General features: G+C 43.8%; 1 protein-coding gene across 4 annotated transcripts in view; it reads right to left on the bottom strand.

Moving 5' to 3' along the window:
• Nucleotides 1–26,036, bottom strand: part of BRD1 (bromodomain containing 1) — a 510,476-nt gene that overhangs the window by 284,292 nt on the left and 200,148 nt on the right. The window lies entirely within an intron of this gene.

Here is a 26,036-nt window from a genome sequence, read left to right as displayed (position 1 = left end):
TGCAGTCACTCACATTGAGTAGAACTCCATTTTCCTTGTAAGGCTGTGTAGGAATCTGGCTCTGTATATATAGTACTAGGCACAAGTAAGTAAAATATACTCTCAAATGAAAAATTGTTCATGGGAATACAGTTGAGATTGAAGTTGCAATCGTTACAGGTTTGTATATGCTTTGGAAATAGTTTAAATTACACAGTAATTAGTTTCAGATTACTTTAAAGTTACTTTTGGATTACTTTGAGTACTTGGGTGGTATGCCTAGATACCACACCTTAGGATCTCACAAAACAAGGTATGTAATACTTTTTATACATTTACAGTTTAGTTTTCTTTTCCCCATACAAACAGTTCAACACAGAACATTTTAGGCCCCAAAATCTCTTAACATAGGTTCCTATGGGAGGAAAGTGTTAGCAGTTTCTCGGATAAGTACATGACTTACAAGTTTAAATTTTGGGGGTTAGGACCAAGGTTCCCCAAGGTCTAGATGGATACTCACGTTGCACCAGAAGCAGCACTAGGGAGGCTGGTGCAGAGTGCAGGGACCCAATACTAGCCAAAGGGGCTAAGGGGGCCTTCAGTTAGGGACTGCTGACAATCAGGCCACTCGGTTGTGGGAGAGAAGCTCCTGGCATTAATGTTAGCAATGCAGGGGGCAACGACCAACACAGGACGACCAACACAGGAGCTGGACCACCAGCGGCACTGGGGCGGCAGGGTGCAAAAAGGACGCCGGGACCCTCTGTGTTTCAATGGTGACCTTCGGTTGTGCAATGTTGCTGCAGGTTCTGGCAGGGAGACTTCCTAAAGGCGACCACCAGCTGGAGAGTTAAGTTGAGTTCTTGGGTGATTCCTGGACACGGTTGGTAGGGCCACCCATGGCCGTGGGGCTTCGGGGGCAAGTTGTGTCTTCTGGCATTGGGTTTTCTTACCAGCTCCGGTCACGTTCGGGCGGACCCTTCAGGTATAGGCGGCAGGCGTTGTCTCAAAGCATGACGGTGGTCGGCGATCATCAGATCACAGGTCAAGATCGCTGGTGAGACCCTCCCTGTGGCGTTGGGCCACTTGAATACGGATTATGTGGGTGAGTCTTTGCTTGATCAAATCCGGAATTCACAGGAGACAGTCTGTGAGATGGTTGCAAGGCAGGTCCTTCAGGGTCTGGGGGTTGCTGGCTGCTGGACTAGCCAGGGTTCCTGCTGTAGGCAGGTCATAGACGGGACGGGCCAGTAGGGCAGTGGCAAAAGCAGTTGGTGTCCTCTTCGTCATCCTGGGTCAGCACAGCTCTTCAGTGCTTCTTTCTTTGTCGAATCTGAGGGGGCAAAGTTCAGGGCAGCCCCTCAATACAAAATTTTAGGACGTTTAAGGGGTGTGCAGGTCGGAACCAATGGGTTCCGTCCTTCGGGTGGGTACACCTCCTATAATGTCACCCTCTAGTGGGAGGGGTCATGAGCCTCTCCACAATTGGCAGAGTCGGCCCATCTTCAAGATGGAGGGGACGGAGATGTGTGCTTCCCCTCGCCTCCCCCACCTGAGGGGTGGGATTGTCAAAGTTGGGCACACCTCTCTTCCTAGCTTGGTTTTCCCGCCGATTCTCCCACCTAAAATAGGGGGCAGAACCTGGAGGAAGGCAAAAGGCAAGGACAGCTTCCAAAGGCGGCAGGCCTTTGAAGCTTGCCCTTTCGTGTACCCAGCCCATCCTGGGGGAGGAGACATGATGACCTTTGCTTCTGGACCCAGAGAGCAGAGGCTCAACCCAGGGGTCCAGAAACCTGTCTGGTGGTGGCAGGCAGCCATTCAGGAACCACACGAGGGCTGGTCGATTTTCAGGGGGATCTCTAAGATGCCCTCGGAGTGCATTTTACATTAAATCCAACACTGGCATCAGTGTGAGTTTAATGTGCCGATTAGTTTGCTACCAAACTTCCAAGTTTTCAGTAAAGCCATTATGGAGCTGTGGAGTTCGTAATGACCAACTCCAAGACCATATACTCTTTATGGCTTTACTACACGTGCAATGTCTAAGAATGGGCTTAGGCAGAACGTCCGCTGCACGACCGGGAGTGGGAGCGGGCACTACAGTTCCCTAAAAAAGTCTTGAGGAACGCACGCTTTAAAAATATACAGTTTTATGTCTTACATAGAGCGTATCTAACACTAGCGCGCCTACAGCGGTTCTACCCGGACACTCGATTTCTCTGCCCCAGATGTCGCTCGTCGGATGCACACTATCACCACATGTTCTGGAGCTGCCCCACTTTGCAGTAGTTCTGGTCAGTTGTCCTCGAGACACTTAAAGAGCTTACGGGCCTTCCGGACATTCACACATGGGAGGCGGTCGCTCTCTGAATATTCCGTAGACCAAAAACACTGAAGGTGCCTATTCGCTTCGTAACCCCGGCAACACTACTGGCGAAAAGAAGCATCGCCATGAACTGGCGAGCCTCATCGGGACCTCCAGTGGAAGCATGGATGATTGCGGTTAAAAAATGGGCGGCAGCAGAAGAGGAAACACTTAGGGAGGAGGAGGTGAAGGGCCTACGGAACCATCCCATATCTTTGGAATGGGCCACATTGTCCCACCAGTTCCAACACTTACAGTCACGCACCGCTTATAGTGCACCGCAAAATAGCACTTCGGAACTGGAAGCAAGTAACCCAAATGCGAGTACACCTAACACAGCCCCCGCACCCCCAACTAATGAGTGAGGCACACTAACCCCTCGGTGCGCTGCGCGACCTGCGGCCAATGGCCTGGATGTCCTGGCGCCTGCCCACTAACAATATCCTGACATCTGCACACAATTGCTACACTGACCTGGATGCCATACCCATGGCTCAAACCGTGGCTCCCGCCTTCACTACCTCCCCAGTTTTATTGTCCCCAGTTCCCCCCCGACATCACAGTATAAAGAAGATATATGGACCATAGCGACAGATACCCCTTCTGAGTGCAGGATACACCTCATGCAACTGGAATGCACAATTACTGTCGATAAACACAAAAAATATAATGAGATGAACTGTGCTAATTGTTTATTGTAAAAATGATAATAAAAACATGTTAAAAAAATAAATAAGAATGGGCTTAGGTACTGTAGGAGTGCAGGGCTGATGCCACTGTACCCTCACCGTAGGGCTAGTGCACCCTGTTAGAGGGGTGACTTAACCTGTCCTTAGCCAGTGGGTTGCAGGCATGGCATACAGGTATGTGTGCAATGTTGACTCTTCACTTTTCTCTGCATCTAACACGCAGACTGCAATGGCTGTGTGTGGGGGTTAAGGTACAGGGCCTCTAAGAGTGGCACATTAGGTGCTGCAGCACTTAGAGGCCTTCCCCGATCACAGTGCCCTTGGTACCCCTGGTACCTTTTACAAGGGGCTTACCTGTGGCCAGAGATATGTCAATCGTGGGTACAAAGGTAAAGTCTAGGGAAAGAACACAGGCTCTCAGGACGTGATCGGCAGGTGCCCAGGGAACATCGAGTCGGGTTGCATCAGATGTCAGGAAAAACGTGGGCGGTAACCCTGTAAAAAGGTGCACATTTCTACAGTCTGGCAAAGTGTCTAGTGAAGTGGATTGAGGTTGGTTGGCAAAACCATAGAATTCAGACATTTTTTTGCCATATAGAGGTTGTTTGAAACAGCATAATCAGGGCAAGAGACTTCTTATCAATATGAGAAAGTATAATACTACAAGTTTGTCCTGGGATTTGGAAGGATGGTACAAAATTTGTAGCCTGGATATATAACCCTATGAGGTGTTCCATAGACATGTGAGTAAAAAGACAAATAATGTAAGGTCTGAATGACATTTAGCAATTTTTGATCTACAAAATATGCACCTAAGATCAGAGCTGGACTTTGACTACCTCTACGCCATGGCGTTCAAGATAACCAGTGGAAAGAAAGCCCTAAGGGGCAAAGATTTCATAACAGACAATGTCTATATACACCAAACTGAGAGCCAAAAATAATCATTATAAAATCGCTGCTGCAATATTTAAAAAGATTAATAGCAATTAATGATAAAGCTAATTTGCTCGCAACTGGAGATTTCAACGTGAACCTCATTGTGAGCAATCAGATTGGGAACTATAAATAGATGTGCACAAGTAAATCCCCGATATCTCGCTCACTATAAAGGCCTGACTTAGATCTTGGCATATGGGTTACTCCATCTATCATGTCCGCCGAAATATAAATCCCGCAGGATATAATTATGATGGGTAGTGGATCAAGAAGAATGGCAAGGGAAGGTAGACGGGGAGGAAGCAAGAATGAAAACTTGGAGAGGGTGAGAAAGAGGAACACTGAAGGGGAGAAGTACACAACAGAGCTAGCTGGAAAACGCACATACTCTTGTAAAGTGCTTAAACAAACAAAGAAGGTAGCGCCTGAAAAATGAGCAGTAGAACGACAAGTAATGTATCCGAGGTGAAGGACAAACAAAACAAGATGAAGGAAAGCCTATACATTCTGACGAATAAGAGGCAAGAAATTGAGAGTGACAATGAAGCAAACTGGCAGGCTCTAAGCCCACTGCAAGCTAACATGTCTCATAACAGACCGTGCATGCGCGGTCTTAAGTGAGACCTAAATGGAATCTTTTCCTCACACCTTCTGTTGGTGTCAATTTTTTATTAAAGCCTGTCATTTATATTTTTTACAGTCATGCATTAGATTAGGTATTCGGTCTTGCTTGGAAGCAGTAAACAAAGTGTTTACAACTTGTAAGGCCAGTCACCAATGTCAAAGTAGGACAGCTAGGTGCTAATTGCTTTCTAAGAATTGCAGATTCAGAGCAATGAATTTTGTAAACTTAACTATTAGAATATTGCTGCCATATATACAAAGCTACTTCAATCAACAATAATAATGATCTCCTTCCCATGACCAACAGTCTTATATAGTCTGCGTTGAGTGCCAAAATGAGAACTAAATCTGTAACAGGCAAGGTGATCGATGATTTTTTAGATCTCGGCTGCGACAGTGCCTGTGCAGCATGCGCTCTCACTTGCAAGAGATATTGTATACAGTAAGGGCCTGCAGTCTGCTCTTTGCTTAACATTCATTGGTTAAATTGTCTCTCTTCTTTGCTATCCTGTAATTGGCCAGCGCGAGCTGGCTTCACTTTCTCTCCTTTCGGCTGATTGCTTTAGCTTGATTGCTGTACTTCCACAGATTGCACTGTGATTGAGGTACTACTTTTATTTTTCCTTCTTCCCTGTCATCCTTGTTGAACCTCTTGCCATTTGTAGCTATGTTTTACTATGCAACACGCACATCAAAGGAGCAATTTTCTCCTTTGAAATGGAGGTTTATCTGCTTTTATTGTTACAAAAGATGTTATCCGCTTCAAAATGTTTTTCACTAAGCCATGGGAATAATCATAATTTTTTTCTTCATGTGATAGGATTTTTTTTGCCAACTGTCATATTGGTTTTCTTTTTCACGCATGGGAAGATTAACTGATTTTCTCAGAATCACAGGGGAGTTGTGCCAAGACCTAAGAAGCATTGGCAAAGTTAAAAGCTCTCTCCTTTGACACTACTGACTCTGCCACTGCCTTTTGTTCATGCTGTACAGCATAGGCATTGCCAACTTTGGCAAAGATTTGTAACCATGCTCTATAGCAGCGTAGCAGCTGAGCAGCATGGCTTCAAAAAATTATTTAAAGGACTATGGTGCACCCAGCGCTGAAGCACTTAAAAAAAAAAATAAACGCATTAGCCTATGCTGCGTCATATAGTTTTTCTAAATTAGGTTTAGCCATGCTGCAAAGCCTAGCTATGAAACACTGCTATAGCCAACAGCTCTCACAGGTAAGACCCATTAACTTTGCCAATGCTTGATATTTAAGGATTTTTTATTTTATTAACAGTTCAATAATTAATAATTGTATTCATTTATTAATTCCCTTTTCCTAGTCTGTCACTTTTCAGTATCACGTCTTACACAAGTAAAAAAAGGTTTTAGTTTAGCCATGTAACAAGCAAAATATCTCAAAGCATTTGAAAAGCAAACTTTGACAAAGCCATTAGGATGCTCACTGGCTGCCATCTACTTGATTTGATCAGTGCTTATTTTCTTCTGTCGTGATTTTTGTAAAATTATATTATTAGGGAGCTTCCAGGCATGTACTTAAAAAAAAAAAAAAAAAAAAGAATCACAACCAAAAATTATTTTTATTGCTTTCAAAAAGCACAAATTCCCTTTGCAGTCCCTGCATTAAAGACAACTTCTTTACATGTTTATGTGCTCCTTGTGAAAGAGCAGAATGGCGTCACTTAAAGAGAAGTTAGCCAAAAGATTACGTGTGCTAACCCACTATCCAAAGCAAAGGAGGAGCAGGGGTGGGGATGGGGGGGGGGGGGAGGGGGGGGGGTTTGGTTGGGGGTCAGATCAGGAGAAAAATGTGAATGGCTGGCTGAATATGTGATGTTACAATACAGGCCTCGAAAAATAATCTACTCGACCTAATTATAATACTCTGGACCCATAAACTGGTTTCGAATTATGAGATCCCGGGCAAGTATTTTATTTCACTGAGACACCATTTTCTTCTTTATCACATATGAGAGCACCTTCAAATATTCACATAAGAGAGTTCAGCACGCCTGCTGTACAGAAAGCTCTCGTTTGATTTAATAGACTAAACGTTAGCTCCATATAGAATACAAATCTGGACACGTATAGGATACACATGATCTCTGACTTGCCTTTTAATTCATAAACTGCATTGTTATCAGGGCAGGGGCAGGAATGTTTCTCAAATCATGTTTAAAAACTATGACTTCTAATAAATACATAACTAAAGCATAAAGAAGCAGCACTCATTTGCAATCAGCAGATTTTACAGTGAAATGGCCACAAAATTTGTCAATTACGTGATTTTAAAACTATAAGTGTACAATGTTCGGATATAAAGTTTCTGCAAATATTTGTCATTTGGACATCACTAAGTTAAGTGTTCTGATTTGCGTTACTCCCGTTTAAATCTTTGTTTGCATCACAATTCTGAATTACACGAAAAAGTTTTCATAATTCCTGATAAATTTTGAAATACTTGTACTACTCATTTACAAGCTGTTTAAATAGTGTGTTAGAGAAACAAACTGACATTTTACAGCCTTTAGTGTCACAATTATTGTCAGATAACACACTTGACAAAAATCATTAACTGCAATAAGAGAAAGAAAAGTTAACACTATTTTCCAGGAATAAATTAGCAAAGATTTGCAAAAAAACAAACTGACATTTGACCTCTGTCCTTGAGCTGTCTGCAAATGTGTCAAGATAAAAACAAGATTTAAAGGCATCTTAATTGCTCATTCACTTTGTGAATGAATAGAACACCCGTTTCTTCTAGCTCAAGTTGACTTGCCAGCAGGGATGAGTAAATGCTAAAAACAGCTTGACCTGATAAAATCTCACTTGCAATTGCGAGTGGATTATTTTGAGACCTGCAATAAAAAGGCTGTTATTTTGCATAAGGCAGACTTACTGACTTTATCAAAGAGACATGTAGGAAGCTGGCTCAGTATATACTATACCAAAGTGAGGTATAGTGTGCACAGAGTCCAGTGGATCCCCAGAGGTTTACAGAGGTAAAAGTAGATAATACCTTACTCTCTATTTGTGGCAGTGTAGGCGAGCAGTAAGGCTTTATCAAAGGGTAGTGTTAAGCATTTATTGTACCCACTCAGGCAAGAAATTGTGTCACACACTCAAAGACTGAACTCAGACCAATTGTTTGTATTAAAAATATTTCTTTAGGTTTATTTTTTTTATAAAACCAGGTAGGACTAGGACAGGTAAATATAACTGCACTTTTCAAGACAGATTGTTCATAAGCAAGCTGGCTGAATAATGACTTTTCTTACAGGATTGTATGAATGGGCAAATTCAGTTGTAATTACTTGAGGATGACTTTTGATTGCTTTTTAGAATACTTTCAGGATTACTTTTTCTACTCTGTGTGATATGCCTAGATATCACGCTGGGACATTTTCTAGATAAAAGGTGAGTAAAACACTTTCTCAAAACACAGTTTTAGGTTTCCATACAAAACACCCTCAACACTTAGAAGTTTTTCAGAGGAAAACAGTCAATGTATCCTATGGAGAAAAATGGGGTTATCGTTTTGCAGGTAAGTGAACGGTCTTGAAGGTTGAGCTTCTGGGGATAGAACAATGGTTCCCCCAGGATCAAGGATGCACTCAGAAAGCACCTTTAGCGGCATTAGGGCAGATGGGTGCTGAGGCCCAATGTAAGCAATAAGGCTAGGAGGCCGTCAGTTGGTGGCTGCTTACGAGCAGGCCACAAGGTTGAGGGAGTAAAGCTCCAAGAGGTAAGCTCAGGGCAAAAGGGGATCCAAGTTAGCACAAAAGGTGCACCCACAGCGGCACAGGGATGGCCAGGTGCAGGATCGACGTCAAGAGCCCTGCTGGTTTCAATGGAGAAGCTCCGGTCAGAACACTGCACTGCAGGCTCGGGCACGAAGATCTTCCGGAGGCGACCACCAGCTGGAGAAGTAAGTTGGGATGTAGGGGGATGCCGGGACACCGTCACTTGGGCCACCCAAGGCCGTGGGAAGTCGGGTGCAGGGGTGTCTTTTGGCGTTGGGTTTTCCTTACCAGCTCCAGTCGCCGTCAGGGGACCCACCAGATAGAGGCTGCAGGAGTCGTCAGGAGGCTTCAGGTAGGTCAGGGATCACCAGATCCTAGGTCAGGATCGCTGGGGAGACCCCCTTGTGGTGTTGGGCCACTTGAACTCATGGTCATGGGCATCAGATGAAGAGTGGTGCAGAATCGCAGATGTGGCCGGAGTCAGAGTCTGTATCTTGAGCAAGTCCGGTACTCACAGGAGACAAAGTCTTTGTAGGGAAGCAGGGCAGGTCCTTCAGGTTCTGGGGGGCTGTTGGCTGCAGGACACGCCGCGATTCCGCTGGAGCAGGTCGGGACCAGCCGGTAGGGCTGGGGCCAAGGCAGTTGGTGTCCTCCCCTTCTTCCTTCAGCACGGCTCTTCAGTCCTTCTTGCTTGTCTGAGGCAAGATTCGGGGTTGCCCCAAGTACTAAATAAGGGGTGTTTCAGGTAGGTAAAAGTCAGGACCAATAGGTCCCTTCCTTGGGGTGGGTACACTTCTCACTATGCAACCCTCCAGTGGGAGGGGGGCATAATCCTCACTCTGGTTGACTAGGTCCACGCCATCTTCAAGATGGCGGGGACCGATAGTTGTGCTTCGCCTTGCCTCCCCCACCTGAGGGATTGGCAAAGGTGGGCACACCTCTCCTCCTACCTTGGTTTTCCTGACCATTCTCCCACCCAAAGTGGGGGTCAGAGACAGTGGGAGCCAGTTGCTAGGAGCAGAAAATGTCAGGGTCAGCTCACAAAGGCGGCAAGCCTTTGAAGCTTTCCCTTTGTGGACCCTGCCCATCCTGGGGGAGGAGGCTTGGCACCTGTAGCCAGGATGTGCTTTGTTTCAGGACCCGAGAACGGGAGGCTCTCGGCCCTGGGGTCCAGAAACATATCTGGGGGTGGCAGCTGGTGAGCAGCCAGTCAGTCAGGACAACAGAGTTAGGTCGTTTTTCAGGGGGTCATCTCTAAGATGCCCTCTGAGTGCATTTGGCATTAAATACCGCGCTGGCATCAGCTGATACCAAACTTGCCAGATTTCATGAAAGCAATTATGGTGCTGTGAAGTTCGGAATAACTAACTCCTGAACCATTTACTCTGTATGGCTTTACTGCACTTACAATATCTAACATTGGGCTTAGATACTGCAGAGGTGCAAGGCTCATGCACTTGTACCCTCACTAGTGCTTTAGTGCACCCAGCTAGAGGGGTGGCTTACCTATGCCACAGGCAGTGGATTGTAGGCGTGGCAGTGTGTGTGTGTGTGTTGAGGTACAGGGCCTCCAAGAGAGGTACAATATGTGCTGCAGTCCTTGCAGTCCTTCTCTGGTCACAGTGCCCTTAGTACCCATAGTACCTTTTACTAGGGACTTTCTGTGCCCAGAGAGTTGTCAACTGGGCTTGCAACAGCACAGTTTTAGGTAAAACATAGGCCCTGGGTACCTGGTAGGCATCAACATCTGGAAAAAAGTGGGGGGTAACCATGCAAAAAGGGGCACTTTCCTACAGGTAAGAACAAACATTTTTTTTCTTTAAACGGTTTTTATTGGCTTTCTCAAGGGGTCAGCATAACAACATATAAAAAGTAGACCTATTTATTGTCTTTGTCAAAACAAATCACTGAATATTATAATCAATAGTATATTTCATTAAATCACACATTGCAATGTTTAATAAAAGTGATTGTCATTTTTTTTTTTAGACCATGTCTTTGAGCCCTTCTTTTGACAGTTTTCATGCCACAAAATGCAGCCATAAAAGTAGCCACATGGGGGACGTGCACTCCAACTAAAGAGGATGGAGCTCTAGCTAGAAGTGCTTTAAATTATATGGTGGATTTAATGAAACGGGCTTAATGTTTTATTCTTTCTTTTTTAAAAATCTTGCTAAGAGACTGCTGCATTCCTTGTGCCCCCCCCCCCCCCCTGCCTACAACATTAACAAAATGCTTCGTGGTGTCCCTGCCCTTCATAAGGGCACCACCTGGATCCACAAAATCAAAATACTCAGCCGTCGCCAGACAGATTGGGGCACTCCACGCCGGAGCAGTGAATTATAAATGAGCGGCTCCTGCTGCTCATTTACTAGTCTTTTTTTATAAATGTTGTTTTTGTTTTTGAGTAACCCGGTACCCACCCAAGACACCCAATTCTTTAATTTTTATTGGCAGCCACAAGGGGAGCCCCAGGACCTCTTCCAGCCCCACCAGTTACCGGAGGGAGCCAACCCCTTAAAAAAAATTAGTGGCTTCCCAGTGACCAACCAGGGCACCAGCAAGTCAGTTTTCATTGGTGGTTACGGATTAGCCCAATCAGCCCCCCAGCTCCAGCCAGCTATCTGGCCAGCCTCCTACAGTGTACAAGTAGGTCTTGATGCCAGGGAATGGTAGCCCTAGGGCCTCAAGATGCTAAGCCGCGGGCGGGGGTGGGGGGGGGGTGACGAGTGTACCCTCCCTCTCTACTGAAATGCGGCCTAGGAAATGGGGCCCCTAGGCCTGAAAAAGGAAGAGTGCAGGTTGATTCTGAAAACGGGCAGAAGCCTGCGTTTTTTTCCGTTTCTCGTCCCCATGAACCCTCCGCAGATCAATGCTCAAAGACAAAAAAAATATGTTTTCGCCCCGGGGGAGTCTCTCTGGCACCCCAACAGGCATTGTATCCTTACCTTGTCACCCTATATAGTTTTATTTTATTTTTCTACTTAGGACAGGAGACTGGACCCCACAAGTCCTATAATGGCTGCTGCCACATCTTTGTTGATGTGGTGACCGTCAACATAATCTTATCTCAAGATCTGTGGGCTCCACAGATGCTTTGGGGCATGACATTTCTATATTTTTGTAACTGTATATTATCAAAAACTACAGAACAGGTTCCCGCCAAATCACAAAAAAAGACAGTTACTGGACCAAAATCTAGCTTTCTGACCAGTTTGGCGTAATTTCATTCAGCAGTTATTGAGGTATGGCTGTTTAATTTTTCTATGGAAAAATGAAAAGTGAAAAATCCTTTTTCTCGGCCCCTGCTAAATGGATGGATCCTTTTGAAATTTTTAAGGAAAGAACTGAGGTGGATGAGACTTTTTTTGAATGTTTTGTCAAGATTCGTCAAATGGAAATCTGGGAGAGCTGCAGGAGCAGTGCTACCCCTTTGCGTGTATCTTGCAGGACTGGAATTGTTTTTTTTTTTTTTAAAGGGAGGGGTGAGGTCTGAGTGTCTGCGGTGGGTTGCTTTAAACAGGTGACAGCCATGCGCGGCAGGGGGTTGAATGCAGAGCCTGACTGAAGGCCATGCCCGTTGGGGGGCTGGCCTTATGCATGGTAATAAATTATGGTTTTACCTTAAAATAAAACATAGGCGGTCACTGAAAACACCAAAGGTTAATTGATGGCATATTTAGATATGGTTACTCTGCATTCAAAAGAAGTCTCAGAAATTCACTGGAAAAATCAAAGGCTTAAGTGACGTTATAGTTAGGTGAAAAAAATGAAAATTTAAACTTGATGTTTTAAAGAAAAAAAAAAACACCAAAATTCAACAGTTACAGTTAACTACAACTTGCGCACTCTCCAAGCAATGCTTATGACCTCACACCTCACATATTACAACAACCATGACATGTTCTGTCACTATATATATATATATATATATATATATATATATATATATATATATATATATATATATATATATTTATTTTCTTTCAGAAAAGCTTTATTCGGATAACTTGGTATCAGTAAAAGCACAACAGCATATCAACATAACAAATTATTTGACAAATGGAGAGTAATAATAAAATTCATTAGCAACAGACAGTTTATAATTATTTACAATACCAGTTCATACATCAATTTAATCAAAGTGTTCATATGTTAATATAAAACTCAGTGGTTGGACATCGTCTTGCGTGCGCGAGTGGCAATTCTCAGAAATGTACTTGTATGGAAAACCAACTCCTCATCGGCCAGAGTGAGTAGCCACGAATAGGCGTTATCCAGGCTAATAGGCGTTTTCTTTTTAAAAAATGGAATTAAAAGCCACTTGGTATATTTTAAATAGTATTTACAGAGAAACAAAAAATGTAGAGTAGATTGGCGGCTCACACCATCACATGGACAGGGCACACGGTCAAGATTGGAGAGATAGCCAAGAGGGAAACATAACGCAAATGTAACTGTTTTTGCTCTTAGGCAAAATAAGAGGGTCCTTTCCCAGTGACTCATAGGTAAAGTGAGATAGATAGGTACGGGATGCCTGTGCTGTTCAATAGTCATATAACTAAAGGCAAGAGATTTTTTAGATTCCTTACCAATCCTTTCTGTATGGTATAATATATATATAGTGCTCTTCTAATATATATATATATATATATTCACTGAAAAAACCATAGGTTTCACACATGTTATAGTTAGCTGGACATTTTACTGATAAAAAACCAATGAAATTCCCCCGTTATAGTTAGTGCAGGCAACTATAACTCACGCGACCGCAATCCTCTGCTGATGCTAATACTGTATTTAGACACTTATTTGCCCATGTCTTCTTCCATTAAATTTTAGCTATACATATATTACAAATATTTTTTTTTCATAAAGACACATATGTCATCAGCAGAGGATTGCGGTCGCGTGAGTTATAGTTGCCTGCACTAACTATAACGGGGGAATTTCATTGGTTTTTTATAAGTAAAATGTCCAGCTAACTATAACATGTGTGAAACCTATGGTTTTTTCAGTGAATTTGCAAGGTTTTTTAAATGCTAATTCCTAACTATAACGTGTGTGAAACCTATGGTTTTTTCAGTGAATTTGTACGGTTTTTTAAATGCTAAGTTACTTTACGCCATTCGTGGCGTGCGCGCCCACTTTACGCAGTTCGTGCCATGCACGCACGGTGGGCACGCGGTGCGCTACGCGCACCGCGTGCCCACGTTACGCTGGATGGGCCATGTACACACGATGCACTTCGCGCACCGTGGGCACATGGAGGACATATTATGCGCTTCGTGCAGAAAGGGATTTCTTTTATATTTTTCGAAAAAAAACAAATGCCATGCACAAATGGTGCCCTTCGGACACAACTTGCACACGGGGTGAGAAGTGTGTGGATAATTTTTTTTTTTTTCATAATTTTTACCGTATTCGGCGATTTTTCAAAAAAAAAAAAATTGAATTTTTGGCCTTGGGGGTTCTTTGGGGACACCTTCATCAAGGCTAGGGGGTTAGGAGTTGTCTAAACAGCCCCTTTACATGTTTTTTGCCTTTGTTTTTCCTCCCCCCCCCTCAGAGTGCGAGAGAGAAAATGGCGGCCGCCGCTTCCTGGTTTCGACCGATTCGAATGTTTACTAAGATCTAAAAGCCAATCAGAATCGCGCTCGCGCACGGCACCGTACGCGTACGTTTAGCTTACCGTAAGCGCACGGTAAGCGCACCGTAAGCTGCCACAGATATATATATTGATTTAAATGCTATTTTCTCAGGATCTACTGAACAGATTTACACCAAACCTACAAAAGGCACTTCCTTGACCTGTAGACTACCTCTCTGCCAAATTTCAAGTAACTCTGTTCAGCCGTTCGGGCTGTAGCTATGTCTAAAGGTCCTATGGAAAAATGCATGGGAAAAACGCGTTTTGGGACCCCCCTTTTTTCTCAGCCCCCGCTTGACAAATCCCCCCGAGACTTTCAGGGTAGGAGCGGAGCGTAGCGCCCCACCTATTTTGAAAATTTCGCGAGGATTCGTCGACCGGCGCCAAAGTTATTCCAAATAGAATGTTGCGGATTTCCTATGGAAACAGGGTCCTAACTATAACTACCTACTGGCGACCGCCAGTAGGTAATATATATATATATATATATATATATATATATATATATATATATATATATATATATATATACACATATATGTTCCAAATGTTCAGATGTCGTGCGCTCTCAGGAACAGAATAGTTCAACACAGATGGCAGAACAAACGGGTGTTTATTCACAACGCGTTTCGACTAACAAGCCTTGCTCACGTGAATAACAGTGCTACAGTGATAACAAACTAAATAAAGTTAGAGGGCTGTGAATACAAACAATGGACCAAAAAATCATGGTAGCAGAAAACCAGCCCAATGCAGTAGCCATCTTGGAGTGGTTAAATAACCATCTCGAACATGAATGTTTTCATATACATGTTGTCCAAATGAGCCATGGCAATCAAATTGACCACAAAATCTTGTGAAAAGTAAATACTGGCTGGTATGAGGCATAATGTTAAGATACCTGGCAAGTGCCTATGACATGTTAGTACAAACCACCCCATGTAACTACAATTGAACGGTAGTCAGAGGCAGAGATCTAACCCATATGTGCGGGATATCATATGTCAACAGGTATATTGATGGACAACAATCAGCACTCTATTGAGTACCCAATTGGGATAGCCTCTGTTCCTGAAGCGTTCAAACATCTCCTCACTCACTTGAAGATAAGCTTCTTCAGAATTACAATATCTTTTTGCCCTCATAACACTCACTCTGCACGGGCAGTTTTCTCCCTCTCTCCCCCTTCACTTCACCGAGGTCATCACCAGTTCTGGATATTTGGGCGTGTGAAAGACTTGGTCCTTCTCCTGGTCAATACGGTTAGCCCCACTTGGGGAACACATACTAAATAACCTCCCCCTTTTTGCTGATTGTTGTCCATCAATATACCTGTTGACATATGATATCCCGCACATATGGGTTAGATCTCTGCCTCTGACTACCGTTCAATTGTAGTTACATGGGGTGGTTTGTACTAACATGTCATAGGCACTTGCCAGGTATCTTAACATTATGCCTCATACCAGCCAGTATTTACTTTTCACAAGATTTTGTGGTCAATTTGATTGCCATGGCTCATTTGGACAACATGTATATGAAAACATTCATGTTCGAGATGGTTATTTAACCACTCCAAGATGGCTGCTGCATTGGGCTGGTTTTCTGCTACCATGATTTTTTGGTCCATTGTTTGTATTCACAGCCCTCTAACTTTATTTAGTTTGTTATCACTGTAGCACTGTTATTCACGTGAGCAAGGCTTGTTAGTCGAAACGCGTTGTGAATAAACACCCGTTTGTTCTGCCATCTGTGTTGAACTATTCTGTTCCTGAGAGCGCACGACATCTGAACATTTGGAACATTTAATTTCCGGCGTGCTCCGCCGGCGTGTGCGCCAGCTCTCTCGGGTCCCAGCAATCGGAAGGAGCGTTGTTTTGGAGGTTATATATACATATATATATATATATTCACTGAAAAAAAACCATAGGTTTCAGGCCTGTTATAGTTAGGAATTAGCATTTAAAAAACCTTAGAAATTCACTGAAGAAACAATAGGTTTTAGGGGTGTTATAGTTAGCTGGACATTTCACTCAACAAAACCATTGAAATTCCTCCGATATAGTTAGTTGTACTAACTACATCTCGCGCGCCCGCAATCCACTGCTGATGATGTCATATATTACATCATTCATGACATGGTCAGTGACATCACTGAGGACATATCAAATGACATCACTGATGACATCACTGATGACATCATCCAGTGAATGTGGTTTGGTTCGTTATTTAAATATGTATTATATATATAGCAATTTGCATTGAAGAATGAGTGGATATATAAATAAAAATATCTGGATGGAGGATTTAGTAGCAGTGTGATTGACTGTTTACTTGACTAATTTATAGTGTCTCACTAAATATATTAGATAGTGACTAAACTGTGTGAATATCTGTATCACTTTGTCAGTTGTTGTGTAAACTGCTGCACCAGTTGGTTAGTAGCTACGTGAAAGTCTATATTATTTATTGATTAGTTAACTGAGTATTTGTATGGGAGAGTGAATTTGTGTGTGGTTCGGTGGGGGGTGTGTGACTGCCCAAAGATTTGTGAATAGTTGATTCAGTAGGTATATGAAGTTAAAACTACATGTTATAACAGTTGTTTGGGTGAGTGAATATCTTTATGGGTGTGGCGATGAGCCAATATATGTCTCAATGGTACATGTCCAACAAACTAGGAAAATAAAAGCCAGTGTATGTGCCAGTTGTTGTATATAAATAAGTATACTTAAGACTCAGTGATTGTATGAGTGACTGTATGGATAACTGTATACTTGTAAAAGTGTTTTTATAACACACTAAGTATGAGTTATCATCTGTATGAATAGATGAAGTGGTGTTTTCATAAGTGTATAGCTAAGTAAAAGTAAGTATGATACATTGTTTGCATAAGTGAGTAGGATGACTTCATAAGTGATTAGGATGTGTGCTGGTGTGTAATGTCGATTTAGGTGTATAAGTATATTTGATAGTGTTCTATTGATCATTGACAGCATGTGTGAGTGAATCTATAGGTAAGTGATTAGATGTGTGTATAGATCTAGGAATCACTGAGTGGGTGTTTAGAAACTTGTATTGGTGTGTCAATGGTTTTAAATCTGGCACTCTGTATTTTACAGTGAGTGATGAAAGGTTATACTAGTGTATGATGAGGTGTATCTGATTGTTATGTGGATGATGCCATCAGTGATGTCATTTGAGATGTCATCAGTGATGTCACTGACCACGTCATGAATGATGTAATATGTGACATCAGCAGTGGATTGCGGGCATGCGAGATGTAGTTAGTACAACTAACTATATCGGAGGAATTTCAATGGTTTTGTTCGAATGAAATGTCCAGCTAACTATAACACCCCTAAAACCTATTGTTTTTTCAGTGAATTTATAAGGTTTTTTAAATGCTAATTCCTAACTATATCAGGCCTGAAACCTATGTTTTTTTCAGTGAATGTCAAAGGTTTTTTAAATGCTAATTCCTAACTATATCAGACCTGAAACCTATGGTTTTTTCAGTGAATTTCAAAGCTTTTTTAAATGCTAATTCCTAACTATATCAGGCCTGAAACATATGTTTTTTCAGTGAATTTCAAAGGTTTTATAAATGACAATTTTTAATGTATTAATTGTTATACTGATTTTTTTTATACTGATTTACTACATTGTTTTAACTATATATTTTTAGATATATATATTTATTACATTATAATTACATTATACTTTACAATACAAAATATAATTTCTCAGAATGAATTACTTTAGTTTAAATACTTAGCAAATAGGCAATAGACTTTTAAGTACAGTAGTTACAGTTGTTGCAATGAGCAACACATTTTCAAACACAAAGCAACTTTGAGCTCAATGTGAGTTTCTAGTCAAATGCAATTAGTTACTTTATGGATTACTTTTCTAACCACAGGACTGGATGCTAGATTCAGTCCTTGGACATCTCCTGTAAACTGTTGAGTAAAAGCGTTTTAGTTACAGTAGTGATTTTTAAGGATTATTAATGTATTTTAAAAGTTGACACAGACATTTTTTCACATAGAATCACCAATGTTATCCTTTGGCAGAAAATTCACTTAGCAGGTAAGTAGTGCTATCGTTAATTTTTCTTACTCCGTGGTGGATCCTGGATCCAGCACAGGTGAATCTCCTGTAAACAGTTGAAAGAATGTGTTTAAGTCATACAGACGATTTTTGGGAATATTTTTAGTTTGTGAAAATAGACACTTAGAAACGTTTCTGCTGAAAACCACACAATGGATTCCTATGGAAGGAAATACAAGTTACTTTTAAGTACGCTTAGAATTATTTTTCAGGGTCAGTGCTGGCCTAAAAGATGCAGCCCTGGGTTCTCTCCTGATAACAGGTGAGTAAATCGGAATTCGTAGCTCGGCTGATTTTAAGGAATATTTGTATAATGGTAAAGGAAGGGGGCGGGTCCTGAGGTGACGTGTGCAAACACGCCCTGTGGCGCGTTTTAAGCTGGGGAATTAATTCCTCTTCAATCCTGCGGTCCCCTGGGGACCAACTAGCCCACCAGGTACCTCCAGTATGCGCCAGGAAGCTGCGTTGCAGAGAGGTGTTCAGAGGCCACGCCCCTTTTTACAACACTCTGCAACGCAGCTCCGTGGCACTTAGTGGAGGTACCTGGTGGGCTAGTTGGCCCCTAGGGGACCTCTCGATTGAAGAGGAATGAATTCCCCAACTTAAAATGCATCACCTCAAGCCCCGCCCCTTACCTTCACCACTGTGCAAACGCGCCCGTGGCACGTTCTAAGTTGGGAGATTAAGTCCCCTTGAATCCTGAGTACCCCTAGCGGCCAACTAGGCCACCAGGTACCTCCAGTAAGTGCCACGGAGCTGCATTGCAGAGAGGTGTAAAAGGGGGCGTGGCCTCATTACACCTCTCTGCAACGCAGCCCCCTGGCGCATACTGGAGGTTCCTGGTGGGCTAGTTGGCCCCCAGGGACCCCCAGTATTCAAGGGTTATTAGTTTCCCCTCCGCAAACGTGCCAGGGGGTGCGTTTGCAGAGTAGTGTAAGGAGGGGGCGTGGCCTCCGGCCCGATCCCGTTTTTTTTTCCTTCTTTTTGGCCCTGGGGGTGTAAGCCACAATTGCCGCTAAGTGGACCCTTAGGGACGTGTAGCCTAGCTTGTTTTGCAGTAGATACGTTAAGTATCTTAGTACTGTTGATTCCTTAGTAATCTTTGTTTGCAGATTTTCCCTAATGCACCATTCGGTGAATCTTTTCCACTTTGCTACATAGCACTTCCTTGTGGTCGGTCTTCTTGCCTCTCTGAGTTTCGCCATCGTACTTGCCGGTAATTTGAGGTGTGCGAACTCTGTCTTGAGTTTTAGGTAGTTGATGTGCTTTACTGCATCCTGACGTCCCCACAACCCCCTTACTTTGAGGTTGTTTGTGTGCGCTCCCCTCCCTTTCTGGGAGGCGTCTGTTGTAATGGTTACAGTTGGAGTTGGTTGTGTAAATGATCTCCCCTGTGCTAAGTTCTTCTGGTTCCATCACGCTATTTCTTGCTGTACTGTTTGTGTGACAACCACTAGATCCTCCAAACTCCCTGTCGCTTGTGACCATTGCTGCTGGATCCATTCATGTGTAGGCGAATATTTGGTACCAAATGTATGCATGATGCCATCATCCCCATCAGTTTGCTCACAGTCCTCACTGTCAGAGCTTGCCCCTTGCGGTAAAGACGCGTCTCCTTGCATATAGCCAGAGTCCTCTTTGCAGTTGTGCCAGCGTCTGTATCACTATCTCTATGTGCTTCCTGCACCTGTGGTATGGGCTTGCTTTTACCAGCCAGTCGTCAAGGTAGGGGTATACATGTATCCCCTTCCTCCTTAAGTGTGCTGCTACTGCTGCCAGACATTTTGTGAAGACTCTCGGTGCTGATTTTAGTCCGAAAGCTAGCATTGTGAACTGGTAGTGATTTGTGCCTATTGCAAACTTGAGGAGGTGCTTGTGTTTGCTGTTGATGGGGATGTGCAAGTAAGCGTCCTTTAAGTCTATAGTCGCCATGTAGTCTCCTCTTTGTAGTTGAGGTATGACCTCTTGGAGGAAGGTCATCTTGAACTTTTGAGTTTTTATGAACCTGTTTAGGAATCTGAGGTCTAAAATTGGACGTTATGTTCCGTCTACCTTTGGTATGAGGAAGTAGGTTGAGTATACCCCTTTGTTCCTTTGTTTTTGTGGCACAATTTCTATGGCTCCTTTCTTTAGCAATTCTCTTGCTTCCTCCCTCAAGTGTGTCAGCCCTTTTGTTGTGTGCACTCTGACCTTTGGCCTTCTGTTTTGCGGTGGCCTTTCCAGGTCTATACAGTACCCATATTGTATGAGTTTTAATATCCATTTGTCTGATGTTATTTTCCTCCACTCGTGGAGGAAGTATCTTAATCTGCCTCCTACCGGTGATGTGTGTTGGAGGAGTCTTTGAATGTTTTGATTTTGCTGGTTTTTGTCCTGTCTCTGTTTGCACTTTCTGAGGTCTCATGCAGGAGTGCGTTTTTCTGCTGGTGAGTCACTTTCCTGTGGGAGACTGACTTCCCCTCTGGCCGTTACCCCTTCCTCGGCCGCGCCCTCGAAAGGATTGTCCTCGGGGCTGGTACTGCCAGCTGTGCTGCTGCTGTCCTTGCTGCTGTCCCTGGTTACCTCCTTGATAACTTTGCTGGGTGGTTTGGTGTGTTGCCCCAGGCTGATGATTTCCTCTGCCTGTCGGTCTCCTGGATGGAGCTCCTCTTCTCATACCTCGGAACTGCAGTGCCCCCATAGATCTCGCTGTTTCGTTATCTTTCTTCAGCTGGTTCAACTTTTCATCAACTGGTGCTCCAAACAGTTGTTCCCCGTTGAAGGGTGTGTTGAGAATGTTGTTTTGGACCTCATTCTTGAATCCAGAAATTCTTAACCAGGTATGTCTCCTTTCTGTGATCCCCAGCATCATCTGCCTGCTTGATGTCTGCTGCGTCCAGGGCTGACTTTAAACATGTATTAGCCATGTTCTTTCTCTCTTCTACCAGGTGGCTTGCTCTTCTCTGGTATTGTTCTGGTACATGCTTGAGCAGTTCTCCCACTTCTTCCCAGTGCTGGTATGCGTCTCTGTTGATGAGCGCATTGGAGTTGGCAATGCGCCATTGTATGGCTGCACTCCTTTCCATCTTCCTACCTATCATGTCCATCCTCTTTCTTTCTTTGCCTGGTGGAAGGGCAGAGTTTGTGGGTATATTTGCTCTTTTCCGAGCTGTGGATGTAATGATGGAGTCAGCTGGTACTGACCCTCTGATGTACATGAGGTCCTTCGAATAACGCTTATATTTCTTCTCTGCTCGTGGAGTCACAGCTCTACACATGGCAGGCTCTTTGAATGCCTCCTTCCCCAGGTCCAGCACACTTGGGAGCATGGGCAGGAACTGGCTTCTAGTTTGTGAAGGCAGCAAGGTATCCAAGAGGAAGCAAGACTGGGGTTTCTCTTCCTCTAACTGCACCCCATACATCTCAGCCGCCCTTTTGATGACTTGATTGTAGATCCCTATGTCGTCTGGCGGCGAAGACCTCGACGGATATGAGTCTACGCCTTCTTCCGGTGATTCGGCGTCGAGATCTTCCCACGGCAAATCTTGAGCCCCCGAAGAAGTCGACTCTTGGTAAGTCTCATCTTCTTCCCCTTTCCCGTTGTACAGGTCCTCTTCCTGTTCCTCTCCAGGTTCAGGTGTGTTCGGCGCTTCGAATTCCTCAACGCCCTTTCCTGATTCGGGTGTAGTCTTCGACGGTATGCTGTAGGATTTTAGCTTTTCGTCGAAGTCTTTCTTGCGTTGCGAGACGTTAGCCATTTTCTTCTCCATTTCTGCCGAGTGATCGGCTTCGAAGGCCTCGACCTTCCTCTCGAAGTCTCGGGCCTTCGCCTTTTGACGTCGAGGCCTCTTTTTCGTGGCTGCTCTTCGGCGCCTTTCCCTTGTCTTGGGATTTCGCCGTCTGGTGGTCCTTCTCAGAGGATCCGACGGACTGTTTGTCCCTGGATGCAGTAGTCGACGTCGAGTGCTTCGACGGCCCTGCTCCTTTCGAGGACTTTGGCTCGCCTTTGCGAGTATCAATGGAGGGTTTAGTGTTCGACGACTCTTACCTCCTTCGATGTTTTCTTTTCGACCTTGACGACCACGACGTCTTCTGGCCCTTCTGCTACGTTGTCTTCCTCTCCGCTGGAGAGTCCCAAGTCTCGTAGCGATGGGGGCGTCCCCTGCCCCTGCATGTTGTAGTTTGCTTTTCTCTGTCTCTCCCTTACTCTGAGAGTCTTCGGGGTGAACGCTGCACAGGTGTTGGTCCTTCTGCGTGTACTTGTGGTGGCAGTTTGCGCAGAATTTGAACGGAGTCTTGTCCATCACCGCGCCCAGGGAGCCCCCTGTATGCGCATTCTTCTTCGAAAAACGATGAATTCTTTGAAGTTCTCTGAACTGTAGTCGAGTTTCTTCTTACTTGGTCTCCGGTGTCTTCTCCGGTGATCTATTCCGATCTTTCGTCGATTCTTCTCTCCAAAGTTCTTGGAGCTCCTTCCTGTTGATCCAGACCCAACGGCGGAAAAAAGAATCTGAAGATGGCGACCAAAAGTAGGAGCTTCGAAAAAAAAAAAAAGAAGAAATACTACAATTCCGGACCCAACCACTAGATGGCGGAATAATGCACAGCATAGTGAATCCAGAAAGATTCACGCTGCAAAACTATACACCACTATCGGCCCTATTGTCCATCCCTTCATCACATGGAGATTGCACATACATTCATCTGAGGATTACACATGAGTTTTCTGCAGACGGGCCTGGAATTTGCCTTGGACTTCTTGCTTTCAGTAAAAGGCAGTGACGGAAAAGAATGAAACGTATGAGATTTCTATCAGGAGGGATCGTGGGAGGGGCCTACTTCCTCTCTACTACTGGTAACGCAGTGATGCATGAGGGAGGCATAGGGTCCTGTGTGCGACTGACGCTGTCCGCGCAGGTGCACACGCCTGGGCAGATAACAGCCCGGGGAGTGATGATGGGGGCGTGGGAGTCGGGGAGCTATGATTATCCTCATAAATTTTTTTTTAAAAAGAGATGGAATAGCAAAGCACACATCGTAACCAGTTATTTTGGAGAGAGAGAACATAGCGCCTACGGGAGTGTTCAAAACATTCAAAATCTGTTGTGAAACTCCACATAGAGGGCGGGGTTAGGAAATTAACTCTGTAGCAAACCAAAGAAATGGATCCTGGCGTACTGTGTGGGGAAGTTTGAACTGACGCATAATGTGTTTTTAGACTGGTTGTTTAAATACATTTGCCAGCAAATTTAGGTTTGGCCTTGACTTCGTATCGCACGACACAATGTTGCAATGCTAGACGTTCCTCTGAGAACCGAATGCATTTTGGGAGTTGTAGTCTTGCCTCTTATTAATTGCAACAAGCATTGGCCGTGCGGCCGTGAAAGTGACACGGCCGCGTGGCCCGCGAAAGTGATCGCGATCAAAGACAGATGGTGGCTGCGCGCGTGCACGCACGCGTGAACGCAAGCGCTAGGCCACCAAAAGCCTGGGGCAGCCCTTTGAAAACCCAGACACTAAAAGTCTCGCCAGACCAGCGCATGCGCTGGGTCGGGCGAGACCTAAAAACGAGTGACCTTTCATGCAAGCAACACGAAACCTGAGTAATGTAAACAGTGAAAGGCTGGATGATCTCAGCTGTTGGGTTTGCCACGAAGGGTTTCACAAGGCCTTGGATGTAAGAAGAGGCCAAGCCATGTTTGGCCCAGAACATGTAGCATAAGGTCTTGAATTCGATACACATGTTAACCCTAAGCCAGTGCAGTTTGTGAAGCAGCGGTGAAAGTGAAGCGTATCTAGGCGGCCGAAAAAGAAGGTGAGGGGCTACATTCTTGATGATCTGCAAGCGATGGATCAAAGATTTGTCTGCGCCCAGGTATAAAACATAGCCATAGTCCAATCTGAATGTCACCAGAGCTTGCATCACTGTTCTCTGGGCGGCTGATGGAATTAGGCAAGATGATCTTTTTAAGCCATTTGACAACATAGAAGCAGGTGGCTGTGACCCTAAACACCTGAGGCTTGAGGGAGAGGTTGTTATCGATGACAAAACTAAGATTCCTAACCTGTGTTACCGGAGCAGGTAGTGGTCCTAGGGCATCCGGCCAGTGATTAACTCCCCAGAGTTTGGGGTTGTTTCTCAGAACCAGGACCTCAGTTTTATTGCCATTCTGCTTCAGTGCATTTCTAGTCATCCAGAGGGAGACATTTCTCAGGCCAAGTTGAAGCAGGGATGGATCTTGATGATGAGCAACTGACAATGAGAAGATAATCTGAGCATTGTCAGCATATGAAAAGATGGTAAGTCACGACTTCTCAGCTACGTCCGTCAAAGGGCTAACGTAGATATTGAAGAGCAGTGGGCTCAAAATAGACCCCTAAGGAACTCCAGAGGTTAAAGCTAAGGCCGTCGATCTTGTATTGGACGAAAAGACCTGAAAAGTTTGATCTTTTAGAAAGGATATCAACCACCTCAAGGCCAAACCCTCAATACTTGACGCCTCGAGTCGGTCTGTCAAGATGGAGTGTGACACTGTATCAAAAGCAGCACTTAAGTCAAGCAGGATGAGGGCAGCAGTACCACCGGAGTCGAGCTAGTGCCTAAGGCATTCCGTGACCCCGATAAGGCAGATTCAGTACTATGGCCAGCCCTAAAACCAGACTGTGAAAGGTGAAGCAAATTGCGGGTTGCAACGAAAGAGGAATGTTGGAAGTTAACATGCCTTTCCAGTATCTTAGAAAAAACAGAGAGAAGGGAGATAGGGCAGAAATTTGACACCAGCAGAGAGGATCAAGATCACCCTTCTTTAGCAAAAGGAGGACAAGAGCGTGATTGATAACAGCATTGCAACATCTGAAATTACATCATTGATGACACTGTGCATGGAGAGGGGGGAGTTAGAGTTACTTTTGGGCATTAGGTATAGATAACTAACTGGTGAATTCAAGTGGTTTTGTTAGTTTAAAATGTTATGTTTTAACTGACATTTTCATATAACTATAAATCAGGGCCACTGGAATTATGTCAGTGTGCGGCTACAGCGATTTTTGCCTAATTAGGGATTTGCCACATAATCCATCATCTGCTGCCTAATCTGCTGATTTTAGCAACAAAAAAAAAAATCTTTTAAGCTCCAACGGTTCAAAAGTTATTAAGAATGCAACAAATCACATTGCCGCACAGTGGAAGGTCCTTTAGAAAGGTTGAGGGGTCACCATTCTGTAGCTTAATGCTATAGTTGGTTGTTAAAACTGGTACTAATGTGGTGCAACTAATACCCAGGTAGTGCCAACAAGTGTAAAATGACAAAATATTTAAAGACAATCACAAAATGTGCCGCATAATTAGCCCTTCTTGCCACACAATTTACACAACCCTGCTGCATAATTTGGTCCTCTCCTGCCACAAAATTACAGTGGCCCTGACTATAATGCTCCTTTGACCTTTGTTTTTTCAGTGAATTTCAGTTTATTTTGCAATACAAAGGTTCAATTCCTAACTAGAACGCCTCTTCAACCTTTGTTTTTTTCAATGAAAAAAAAAAATATATATATATATATACACACACACACAAATATATACACAATATATATATATATATATATATGTATATATGTGCATGTATATATATACACACACACACAGATCAGTAGAAAGATAGATATACGAACACAATTTTGCTAAAATAAAAACAAACTGATAATAGGGCTGGTAATCGGATCTCTGTGTACAAAAACCTGAGCTTCAATGTACCACTGGGTTGAAAAAATGTGAAATGCTATAGACAGGCGTGCAATGGGTCAGCAAGGTAAATCTTTCATATATATATTTTTATTTAAATGATGTACCTGCTATCAGAGCCCCATGATACTGACCCTTAATTCACAGTAATTCTCCATTCGTGCTAAGAAGAAGCCTTTTGTACCATCTTGCGATCTTGGGA

This window comes from Triturus cristatus, chromosome 4_1, assembly GCF_964204655.1.
Source record: "Triturus cristatus chromosome 4_1, aTriCri1.1, whole genome shotgun sequence".
Lineage (NCBI taxonomy): Eukaryota > Metazoa > Chordata > Amphibia > Caudata > Salamandridae > Triturus > Triturus cristatus.
The sequence above is the reverse complement of the archived record's forward strand: the minus strand, read 5'-3'. Positions and strand labels throughout refer to the sequence as shown.